General features: G+C 37.1%; 1 protein-coding gene across 2 annotated transcripts in view; it reads right to left on the minus strand.

The window, feature by feature from the left end:
- The window catches only part of NCAM2 (neural cell adhesion molecule 2), a 421,975-nt gene that overhangs the window by 401,724 nt on the left and 7,164 nt on the right, over positions 1-13,087 (minus strand). The gene's annotated exons all lie outside the window — the stretch shown is intronic.

Consider the following 13,087-nt stretch of genomic DNA (forward strand, 5'->3'; position numbering starts at 1 on the left):
GTCAGCTGCCTCCTGCACACCCCCTACTGGGGATGTGCCCGCAACCAAGGTACATGCCCTTGACCGGAATCGAACCCAGGACCCTTCAGTCCAGAGGCCGACACTCTATCCACTGAGCCAAACCGGTCCGGCTATAGTGGATATTTAGATATAATAATGTAAACAATAAACTGGCACATTTAAAATAAAAGCACTCAGAATTTGGCCTAAAAGAAACGTTTTTATTTCCTAAAATGAAGTGTTTTAAGATTTTTCTACTTAAGTTGAAAAGGTGATTTAGACCAGGAGTGGGGAACCTTTTTTCTGCTAAGGGCCATTTGTATATTTATAACATCATCTGTGGGCCAGACAAAATTATTAACTTAAAATTAGCCTGCTATATTTGGTCATTTAATTAACTCACCCCTAATGTCTTGTCAGGGCCAGACCAAATGATTTTGTGGGTCTTATATGGCCTGTGGCTGAACGTCCCCCACTCCTGATTTAGATAAAGCCCAAGACTATGCTACTTGCTAGCTGTGAATACTAGTAGTTAATAAACAAGTCCCTTATACCTTTAAGGAATTTTTTATTTTCATTTGTAAAATAAGGATGTTGATTAAAATAATTTGCAAATCTTTCTCTTATAAATAAACATTGTAACTTTCTTTGTTTGTTATAGGTATTCTATGAAAACCCAAAACCTAACCATCTTCTTTGCTCCAAAGCAAGGCTCCTACCCCAGAGACAGAGGTATAATCTAGGAACTGAAAATGTTGTAGGTTTCAGAACAAAACTGGTTAAGTCTCTGGTTCTTCCTGAATCAGAGACTCAATTTCACTGTGTTATTTCAATGGAATTCCCAGCACTTGGTGCACACTCATACGATCAAATTTCATTCACAGGCTGATACCACATTTTGTCACTTATATGGAAATATCACATATTTCTTTGTGTTCTTGCTTTGGGAATAAGTGTATTATTACTGATGCTAGATGATAAATCTGTTGAGAAAATGATCCAGGACTTATAATACATTTTTATTGATTTCAGAGAGGAAGGCAGAGGGAGAGAGAGATAGAAACATCAATGATGAGAGAAAATCATTGATCTGTTTCCTCCTACACTGAGGATCAAGCCCACAACCCAGGCATGTGCCCTAACAGGGAACTAAACACTGACCTCCTGGTTAATAGGTTGATGCTCAACCACTGAGCCAGGCCAGCTGGGCCACAAGTGCTGTTTGAAAATCAAAGCTGATCATGACTTCTTGGTTCTCCACTCTTGCAGTCCCTGTCAAAGGGTGGCTGGCTCAGTTCATGGGGTGAAAGTCACAGGCAACAAGGTTTGGAGAGGGGCAAGGTGATAAATACTCAATGTGTAGATATGCAGGAAATAAATAGAAATACTCAAGAGGAGAGACAATTGAGTAATTAGCGATTATTATATACGATGTACATTTGAGTTAAGGATGAAAGAGAGTGGAGAAGAAAACAGATCAGCTGAGTAGGGGCAGGGAAAGAGGAGGGAAGCCATTGAAAGGGAGACTGAACTTTGCACTGATTTCAGGGGTTAAACAGTTCTGCATTGGTTAAGTAATAAACTGAGTAATTACCCCTCGTTCCTCATTCTGCCCCTCTGTGAAGCCCTGCACCATGATGCTAATGATGGCAAACATGTAATTCAGAGGAGCAGGGAGCCTAGATTCTACAAAGGCCCAAAATGCCAAACTTACCAGCTGCCATCTGCCCTTGGCAAAGTGTTTGGGGAAACTCAACAGAATGTAATCAGCGGTGCAGCGATAGCTTTCCAAAACTAATAACTGCCTCAGAATGAGCATTCTGACATCTTACCAGAGCATTGTTTTTCACGAAGCCAAATTCTCTTTGCAAGCCTTTCAAGGAAGCCTGGTTAATACATTATTTAAAAATTGTATAATTATAACTTGGCTTTACAGTACTATTAAGGATGATAACATATTATTTGAACATTTACTATGTAAGTAGCACTATTGTTATCCCCATTTTACAGAAAATAATATCAAGGCATAGAGAAGTGAATCACTTGTTCAAGATAGCAAGTGTGGCCCAGCCGGCATGGCTCAGTAGTTGAGCGTCAACCTATGAACCAGGAGGTCACGATTCGATTCCTGGTCAGAGCACATTCCCAGGTTGCAGGCTTGATCCCCAGCGGGGGGCGTGCAGGAGACAGTGAATCAATGATTCTCTCTCATCATTGGTGTTTCTATTTCTCTCTCCCTCTCTCTTCTTCTCTGAAATATATATATATACATACATACACACACACACACCCTTAAGTGACCTGCCAACCAGCCAGTAGCTATGACACACATTGACCACCAGGGGGCAGAGACGCTCAACGCAGGAGCTGCTGAGCTGTGGTAACTTGGCAGTGGGGTTTTCGGGTGATGCACCCAGAACCAGAGAGGAGGAAGCCCGATTATGGGGTACATCACCGAGAACTGCCCTCTCACAATCTGGGACCCCTCAGGGGATGTCAGAGAGCCAGTTTTGGCCCTATCCCCACAGGCCAAACTGAGGGACCCCACCTGTACATGAATCCGTGCACTGGGCCTCTAATTATATATATATCAAGTGTGTGAGACAGATTTGAAATGAAATCTGTCTGATTTCAGACTGTGCTCTATAGCATCACACAGCCTCTGGCATGGAAGAGTATTCTGTTGACTCAAAGTGTTTGCATGCCCACAAACAAAAATAAAAATTTTTGCAAGTAAAATCATCCAAAAATTTGCTTTGATGCTAAAGGGAATGTAAAGATATTTAGATATTTAGTTTATAAATAGAGATCTGGGCTTCACTTAGTGTGAAATAATGTTGGAAATAAAACAGATGTTGAATTATTTGCTGAAGATATATTTTGGGCTGCAGAATCCAAATTTATTACCAGGAAACCACTACCAAGTTGGGCACAAGAAAGAGTTCCTCCCCAGGACTAAGCAGCCACTGGCCTCAGTGCCTGGAACTGCCATGTGCTGGCAGGAATCCATTCAGTATCCAACCGGCCACGTGACGTGAATTCTGAACACTTGAGAAACAATTTTGACTGGTGTCACCAAACCATAGGGACTAAGAAAAAGAAAACAAAGAAACCTTAAAAAATGGAACCATTCAATACCATTTATAGAAAAAGGAAAGCTCCTCTCAAATCCATTTTTATTTCCATAAAACCATAAATTAGTTGATGATAGAGTTAACAGAAACTATCCTGTTTGAACCCTCTTACTTTGCCACACATACGTAAACTCCGTTGTCATAAACACCTGCAAACATGGAAATGCTTCATGTGGAAAACATTCTCCAACACATCTCACAGAAGCTCTTTACACAAATGAATTTGTTCTATGTCCTCGGAAACAGAAGCAGATTATCTACTTAGTAATCCTCAAAAAAGACATGGCAATCAACCACGGAGATACAAGAGAATTTGTAGCTACAATGTGATGATCCTATCCTTATGGTGTATTACAAATATGTGAAGCAATTTGTTCAGCAGCTTTTAAACAAGAAATGGTATAACTCAGTTGTGCAGTGCAATGCAAAACAGAGTCTAACAAACACTGTTAGATACTTAGCAGCCTTCATCTCTTCAGTTACAAATTGGAGAAAATGAAAATAAAGAATCAAGCCTGTGCATGCATTTCAATCACGGCCCCTGAGCTGGAACCGAAGCAACCCTGTTCCAAATGTTGATTTTTATCTATATTCAGAGAATACATTTTGATGGAAAATATCATAAGTTATGAATGCTTGCGTACTGGGACTTTGTTTAAAAAATAAGGTGGGAGAGCTGTTGAGCTGTTCATTTTGTGTAACAGAGAGACAACAGATATTGTTTTGTAGTCTTGAGAAATTAAACACTGGCTAATTAGTCTGCAGTGATGCAAAGTGTGAATAATAAGTCCAATGTTTTATCATGGAGTACATTTTATTCTTAGAGGGGAAAAAGCAGCAAAGAACAAGTCGACTTAAAATATTCATAAATCTCAGCACTAGTGAAACAAATGTAGCAAACATTTTGACAGAACATGGAATGATGGAATCGCTTTCTAAAGTTTTTATATGCCTATGTAGATATGTTATATATATACACACAAACTTCTACACACACAAATATATATATTTATGTATTTGACCATTCGAAAAATGCGCAATGTTGATGAGAGTAACTGGCATTTAAAAAAAAACACCACCACAAAAAAACATAGAATGGCTATCTAAGAAACAGTAATTACAGAGTAAGCACACAGTTTTATACCCCGGGGACCTCAATCTCTATCCTGACTTTTAATTTACTGTGGAGTCTCAGGAAGAAACCATCTAGAGGTGAGTAACTGGTGTAATTCACCTCTCGGTTTAGGCATGCATTAGATTAGATCCTTGATTAGTGAGTCCGCCACATTTCAATATTTAACCTGTCTCAGCAGTCAATTTCAAGTCAATATTCCTTGTTTTTCATTTAAGCTTCTCCCTCTAAAAAATACCCGGACCTCCATTTCTATTTTTCACCCAACTCTCTTAGAAATCAAATAAATATTTTTCTTGGCCTCCTTAAACTTGAGAACATCATTCCCCTGTCTAATTTGGAAAAAAAAAATAAAGACAATTAAATATATTTCCTTTAAAAAGTTAGCTGCATTTACATTATAAGCTTCTGGAGGGCTCATAAGGTTTACACAATTTGTTTTCCTCCAAATCTTTTCCCTGCCATACCTTCACTACAGTCCTCAAATATTGTATAGTGGGGTGCATGCAGGCTTTCACATTCAAAATAAGCCTTCATGCAAATCCCATGTTTGATACTTCATAGCTATGGGACCTCAGGTAAATTGCGTTACTTCTCCATCTCTTAATTGGTTATTTATGTTTTTTAAAAAGACACTAAAAGTTGAATAAATATAGACATTAAAAAAATTAAGTATTTCTTAGGAATAAGAAATGGCCTATTCACAAAGGAAGTTAGTATCCTCGCCGACCATTCTCACATGTAACAAGCTATGCACAGTGTGGTTTTCTTTCATGGTGACTTGACAGAGAAAGATGACTGTGGCCAGCCAGCCAGCCTGGGTTCCAATCCCACCTCTGCCACTGAACAGCTTTGTGACTGTGACGAGTCATTTAAACACTTCAAAATCTCTTTGTATCCCCTTCTAAAAACAGAATCAAACTCATAAAAGGAACCTTGAAGGATGAAATGGGGTCACATACAAAGCATGTAAATATGGTATCCTCTAAGTGCTTCATAAATACTGACTTTTGATATTGTTTCTGTACGTTGTCAAAATGGGCCCATTCAACACACCCGTGGCAGCCACATTTGACTACCTACCACATACTTAATCTCCTCTCCCATTCTTCCTTAATAAAAGAACACTGGATTTTAAAAAAAATATGTTTTATTGATTTCAGAGAGGGAGAGGGAAAGAGAGATAGAAGCATCAATGATGAGAGAGAATCATTGATTGGCTGCCTCCTGCACAGCCCCTGCTGGAGATCAAGCCCGCAACCTGGGCATGTACCTGACTGGGGAATTGAACCATGACCTCCTGGTTCATAGGTCGATGCTGGGCCACTGAGCCACAACAAACACTGAATTTTATTGGCCAATCAAATGCCTCAGGGGAGGTTAATCTCCACCTGGGAAATGACCATAATGTCATCCTCACCAAAGATTGATTTGGGGGGGTGGGGGTTCATATCAAACAAGAAAGAAATATTTATCTTTCCTAACTACAGATCTTATTGCATAAGGATGTGATATATAGAATTATTGCAGCTACACTTCTTCCATGATGTCAGGAAAAAACAGCCAATACTGAGGAGAAACATGAAATCCAAACCTACTTCCAGATGGCTTCTTTCATGTTGTAATAGATTGTTATTTTTAGGCCATTTTCAATGTGTGTTTCTCTTATTTGTCCCTAACAGTGCCTTATACAGATAAAATTTCATTATGAAAGTATTCAGAAAAATTAAGCACAAACTGATGACTTATCGAATTATTAATAATTATAGTGTTTCACCTGACAAAAGCCATTTAAAATATTTAGCTTATATTTAAATATTAATGTTATTTAGTCCTTAATGAATTATACTGCCCTGAAACATCAAACTGCCCCACCTTGCAACCACTCTGAACTCCTGTCTCTAAATCCTGTTACTTCTTCAGGCTCATTAATCTTTTAAGTCACTGAAAGATTTACTCCTTTACTAATTGGTAGTCACTCACCTAAAGTTTGGCCATTCAAAAGAAATGGCCAGAAAGAATGGTAAAAACCTGAAACTTCAGCTACTGACACTTTCCTTCTTCAGCAATTCCTTGCTACTTCAAAGAAACCATGTTTTAGTCAATGGAATGAAAAAAAAATGTTAGAAACAAATATGAACTGATTTTGCATCTCAAGTCGTTTACTTATTAGATGCTACTTAACTTCTATGAACTTCAGATTCTTCATCTGTAATATAAGAGTTCAGAACTCCTATCTATGGTGTGAATATAAAAATGAGGTGACCAATATGAAAGAGGCTGAAGGGTGACTGACATTTTCATCTGACAATGATCCTCTCCTTCTAAACTGGCCAGACCCCACCAAGCCCTCTTCTCAGCTAGGCCTCAACCTCGGCCTCTAAAGATTTAGACAAAACACTAACATCATTTTGAACACCTCAAGGGTGCATCCCTAGGATGACTCTAACACCCTTTAAAGTGCCTACCTGAAAAACCTCAAGGCTACCAAAAACTTTATTGTTTCTTCCAGTCAACACCTGAAGCTAGGATCCCACAGCCAGCCTCTTGGGAGGATAGGAACCTGACTTTGACAAGCATCAGTTAACAAATCCTGATGGGTGTCACATGAACCCACGCCCCCATTTCTGGTTTTTGTCATTTTTCACTTCCCTGACGCTATTGAGATCCCACTCACCTTCTCCCTACTCCCCCATTCTTCCTTTAAAAGGCCCAGTCACCTGTCAACGTCTGTACAAATCGAAGTTGAGTTCATTTCGCAATGGCTCTTGACCCTACTGAATATAATATACTAAATTCCTAATATAGTATCTTACTGATTAAAAGCTGTCCTTACCATGGCATGTCTCAGTGGTTGAGTGTCAACCTATTAACCAGGAGGTCATGATTCCATTGCTGGTGAGAGCATATGCCTGGGGTTGCCTGCTAGATCCCCAGTGGGGGGTGTGCAGCAGGCAAGCGATCAATGATTCTCTCTCATCATTGATGCTTCTATCTCTCTCTCTCCCTCTCCCTTCCTCTCAGAAATCAATAAAAAAAATGTATGTGTGTGTGTGTGTGTTATATATATACACATATACATACATATTTTTTAAAGCTGTCCTTACCACTTTAACTAGTGTCTGTCTTTGTTGATTTGGACACTCCCTTCATTCAATTAATTCATCAAATACATATAAACAGACACTGCTTATGGAGGAAATAAGGAAGGTTGCCTATAATCAAATCATTCTGTTTTGGTGGGCATCGCCTTCTCCCTTTGAATGCACATAACTGTGTAAGACTTTATCCCACCACCTACATTGACCCCCACACACATACTTCCTCATTCCCTTTAGCTGATGAATTATCCTCCCTGCAACAAAAGAATGACTGATCTTTACCTAGTTTTACTTTCCTTAGGCCGTCTAGGTTTCCTGCAGGCATTTCTGCTCAGGGAAATGTGTTTCAGAGCCCCAATTAGCCTTCTTTGGAGTCACAATTAGTAAGACACTTCACACTTCTTATGGCAACATCTCTGCTCCCAATCACACATCCACAGTCACCTACATCACCTGAGACATGAGACTTCTAAATGAGGTATGGGAGTGAGAGGCAGACAAACAGGATGAGACCATGAAAGTTAACTAGTAAATAGGTCCCCTCCTCCACCACAGTCAAAAAGTTTAATCCTTTGATTTTTCCTAGCAAGAAAAACTACAATCTGCTTAAAGAAATCACCCTTCACCAAACAATCTCTGTATTAATGCACAGTGTAGAAAGGAGGGTATTTTTAATAAAATGCTTCATTACAATAGAAATGGAACAGGCACTTGAAAGAGAAATACATTAGCAACTTAGGGTATGTCATAATTGCTCAGAATTCTGTACTAGCTGTTATTTGAATGTGATGAGAATACTAAAGTTGAATATTTCATATTGAAATATGGCTGTGAAAGTTTTCAGGAGAGCACAGAGGATGGCATAATATCATTTAATAACCTATGTGGAGTTTTATTTCCAAATTGCAGGCCACATGCAGTCTCTGCAGAGGTAAAATGCATTAGCAGGGGGCTTATGAGGGGGCTTTGAAATAGAATGACTCACATAGATAACCAATTAAAGTGATTACAAATTATGTGAAATTTGAGGGGGAAAATGAAAGTTAAAATGGATGAATCAGAAGCAGTAGTAATATCTTTAATTGCAAACTGCTTCAAGTTAAAAGTGACATTCACAATAATGGTAACATTAGTGGAATAATGGTAGGCAGGCAAATACATACATGATAAAGATACTCTGGATTATCTAAAAATGTATTCTGTCCAATTAAATGCTTTTATCACTGAAGTCAGACCTAGATAGCATCGTCAAATCATGACAAAACACAGCTACAAGGTAAGAGAGAATGTTTTCAGTTAAATTGAATTTTGCTAAAAAAAAAATAAAAATAAAAAGACAAAATCCGAGTACCTATGAAAAATAAGGTAAAATAACTCTTACTTATTTCTCTATTCATACAGTTTAGAACTGGCTTCTAATAATCATTGATTGAATAATCAACTTTTAATTAACCCCAGGATTATCTTAATTTTGAGAACTTTAAATACTTGCTCTATTGACATATTAGACATTTACTATTGATAATATCTAATCTGTTTAATTATACTATTATCAATATATCTCCCACATTTATCATGATACATTGAAGACTTTGAAACCTCAACTATGTAACCATATCCTATGCCTTGGATAAGGCTTCAAAACAGCAAATCTTACAGCAAGATTTTAAAGTTGGTTTTTTTTATTCCCAGCCTAATTTGTTTTCCAGTATAGGAGATAAGGGAGGTCACCTTTGCTATTACTCAATTAAATAATCACTGTGATTTGATTATTTTATAGATATTCACTTATTTTTGAAGGCCTATCACATGAATGGCAGTGATATAAACTGCCGGGGTTTTTGTCCCAGCATCAAGAAGGGTTCAGGAATCTGGAAAAGGCTGTGTGTAGATGACATAGGAATCTAGAGACTAATAAAGAGTCCAGAGACGAGATATAATTTCAGCTAAAGGAACTGAAGATTCCCTCCTTGTCTAGGACCCATGTTTTTATTAACACAACTTGTCCTGAGGCAAGGCAGAGATATACACATCAAAGGGTCAGGATTTGGTACAAAGTCCAATGTCAGAATGGGGGAGTTAGCCTACGGCTGTTCAGGTGTTTGGCCAGTAGGAGGCAATAACATGTAGATTAAGATGCCCCTTACCTGTCTGGCAGCCACAATCAGTTTCCTATTCAGGTTTGGGGAAATGCCTTTAGCCATTCCCAACAGGTGACTACATGTGTGACTCAACCCTGTTGAGTCCCCAAGTCTCATCAACCTTTTGATGAAACTCTTGAAATTATGACATGCTGGAATTGGTCTCCGGCAATAAACAAAATGTTTAAAAGAAATTCTCAGACCAACTTATAGTCTATATCCAGCAAACCAAGTAATTACCCAAGTACAGAATAAATATAGGGTTTCCCCCCAAAATATGTACATACACCTTGAATAATTATAAAGACTGTTTATTAAAATACATTTCATCTTCAAAATTGAGCTAATAATTACCCAAAGTACAGAGTAAATATAGGGTTTCCCCCCCAAAAAATATGTACATACACCTCGAATAATTATAAAGGCAGTGTTTATTAAAATACATTTCATCTTCAAAATTGAGCTATCAGCTGTTAAAGTGTATATACATATTTTTGGGACATCCTGTATATTTTTAAATAGTCAGTCATTTTGTTTTTCTCCCGCTGGTTAATATTGAGATATCCATTCACCACATATTTGCTAAATATCAACTATGCTCCTGGAATACACATATAAATTTACAGTGAACACCCCAATCAAGTACATTCTATTGAATGGAAAGGCATTATTGCTCTCATGGAGCTTGCATGGAAGGACACAGCACAGTGAAGTTGGACAAGCAAAATTCAGTATATTATCATCGTCGATTGGATCTCCAGTGTCTTGCATACTGAATGCTATGTAGGAGGCAATTAATGTATATTTGTTGAAAGGAAGGAAGGAAGGAAGGAAGGAAGGAAGGAAGGAAGGAAGGAAGGAAGGAAGATGTCTTCAGTGATGAAATACTTGAGCTGAGTCTCGAAGGAAACTCAGCTGGGGTGTGTAGACACAGGGTCCAAGTGTGCGAATACCAGAAACGGCACAAAAGTGTTTATTTAACAAGTATGAAGTGGAGAAAGAAGGATTGTACAAATGAATAAAAGGCAAAAATCTTAACAGTCCCAAATAATTCAAATAATTCAAATGAAAGGTATGCCTCTAATTAAAATTAGAATGTGTTCATAAACACAGTTCAAAGGTAACTTTAAGGAAAATAATGACATAAAGTTATTTTTGAGAATTGCTGTATAGGTATGAGTAAATCATCATAATAGGAAAATGTGATTCATCTAGAATAAAATATTTTTTAAAATATATTTTATTGATTTTTCACAGAGAAGAAGGGAGAAGGATAGAGAGTTAGAAACACTGATGAGAGAGAAACGTCAATCAGCTGCCTCCTGCACACCCGCTACTGGGGATATGCCCGCAACCAAGGTACATGCCCTTGCCTGGAATCGAATCTGGGACCCTTCAGTTCACAGGCCAACGCTCTATCCACTGAGCCAAACCAGTTAGGGCTGGAATAAAATATTTATGCCAAGTCTTGTCCTACACTTTTTTATATTTTTCCTCCTGGGAAAGTTATTGCACCTCTTTGAGTTTCATTTTCCTCTTTTCTAAATCAGGAATGGCATCTACCTTTCAGGATAATTATGGGACTCCTATTAGAGGTGTTTTATCAAAATAATTAAATTTAAAAAATAAAAAATAGGTAAATATCATCTATCAGTACTTTGACAAAGTACATGGCATATACTTCATGCTATATTTTAACCTTCACATAATCAATGTTGAGTATTTCTTTTATGGATGACACAAAGATATCACCACGCTATAAAAATACAATTGCTCTCTGGTCAGGCAACATGCTCAATATTTGTGATTGGTAGATAATAATATTCAGAGAGAAATTAAACAGATAAACATAAAAGCAATCGGCAAGACTAATATTATACTTATTGAAAAACTGGTTGGGTATGGACAAGTTTCAATAATAGAAAAATTGTCCGCAAACACTAAACACTCGCATACAGAGAACAAAGTACAAATGCGCTTTTTTTTCTTAAGTTGGGATTTACTCTCTTATAGGTCTTAGCCATATTGCATTGGTTTATCTTACAGGAGGCGTTTCAGCTCTAATACTGTATTTGCATCCCTAAAAAACACTGACACATAAAAAGAATAAAGTGCAGTAAAAAACACCATAGTTTATAGGAAAAAAAAAACAAGATGAGAGGTGAGAACATTCACAACCTCCAGATAACAGTCTGAACTAAAACACTAGAACAGTTAAATCTCTACTGGCATATGTACCTAGCTTCTCCATCTTCTTTCAAGATGCAAGGCCTGAAGGGCATTCACTTTAAAATGGAAAACTATGATCTAGGCGGGGTAGCTTTTAAAAAATGAAAACATCAAACAAGTGAACAACATCACTGTAACACAGGAGAAAAGGATCTGCTAGTTTCTTCAGCTGCATTCTCAATGTTACCAGATACATAATAGTAGAAATCAAGATGGTTCTTAAAGCCACTAAACAAACTAATACTTGCACTAAAGGAAAGGCACTTGAGTTGATTTTTCATATATTTCTTAACATCCTCATAGATTGCTAAGGCATACTCTGTAATTGTGAGAAAGCTTGTTCTGCATTACTTAAAAATTAATGAGCTTAAGAAATCATATTCCTGCATAGTCCCCCTATTTACCAATAATGTATGAGGTAATATGCATCGAAGAAACACACACTGAAGCAGGGAAGACTGAATTATATCTTAAATGCATTTGATGTTCATTGGCTATAAATTTGGGTGCCAGCAACAGAATATACTTAATAATACCTGTAGGCAAATCAGATGCTCTCAATCTCAAAACACCATCTATCAAATGAGATTGTATCAGGATTAAATGAGATGAGTGACAATGCTCAGCATAGCTCCCAGACATAGAGTAGGGCCTCAAAAATATTAGTTGCCTTGAATACCAATAGAAAAATTTTCAACTCTATATACTTAATATCAAATTTATATTTTGTTTTTGCTTTTAGTTTAGTTTTTTGAGGGGCTGGTTCCTTTTTATTTTGTCATATTTTGTTTTGTTTTTGAGTTTCCCGGAATAAATAGAAAACAAAACCAAAACCAACTATGGCTAAGCATAAAACATGAATGAAGAATATATAATGAAAGCAAATTTAACCTAAATGCTTCTGTGATTGTACCCAAAATCCAAGAAATATGCTAAATAATAACAAAGTACAATCAGTGATGGAAAAATGAGATAAACACAGAAGTTAAATAAAAAAGGAGAAAAATTCTGAAGAAATGACAAACTGATATTTCTATCTAAATTTCTCATGAATATCTCAAACTAGCATTTTAGAAAATTAAAAATGAGCAAAAACAAAAAAATAAAAATAAAAAAACTCACCTAAAATAGTGGTTTTCTTTATTTATTTCCCTATTTCTATTAAGATATAACCATTCTTTTTTTTAAATTTATCTTTTTTTAAAAGTATTATAGATGTCCCCTCTTTTTTCTCCATTGACACTCCCCCACCCCTCCCACAAACCCCACTCCACCCACTACCCCCAGACCTTTACCATACTATTGTCTGTGCCTTAGTTATGCATATATGCATATAAGTTCTTTGGTTAC

Source organism: Myotis brandtii, unplaced genomic scaffold, assembly GCF_000412655.1.
Source record: "Myotis brandtii unplaced genomic scaffold, ASM41265v1 scaffold323, whole genome shotgun sequence".
Classification (NCBI taxonomy): domain Eukaryota; kingdom Metazoa; phylum Chordata; class Mammalia; order Chiroptera; family Vespertilionidae; genus Myotis; species Myotis brandtii.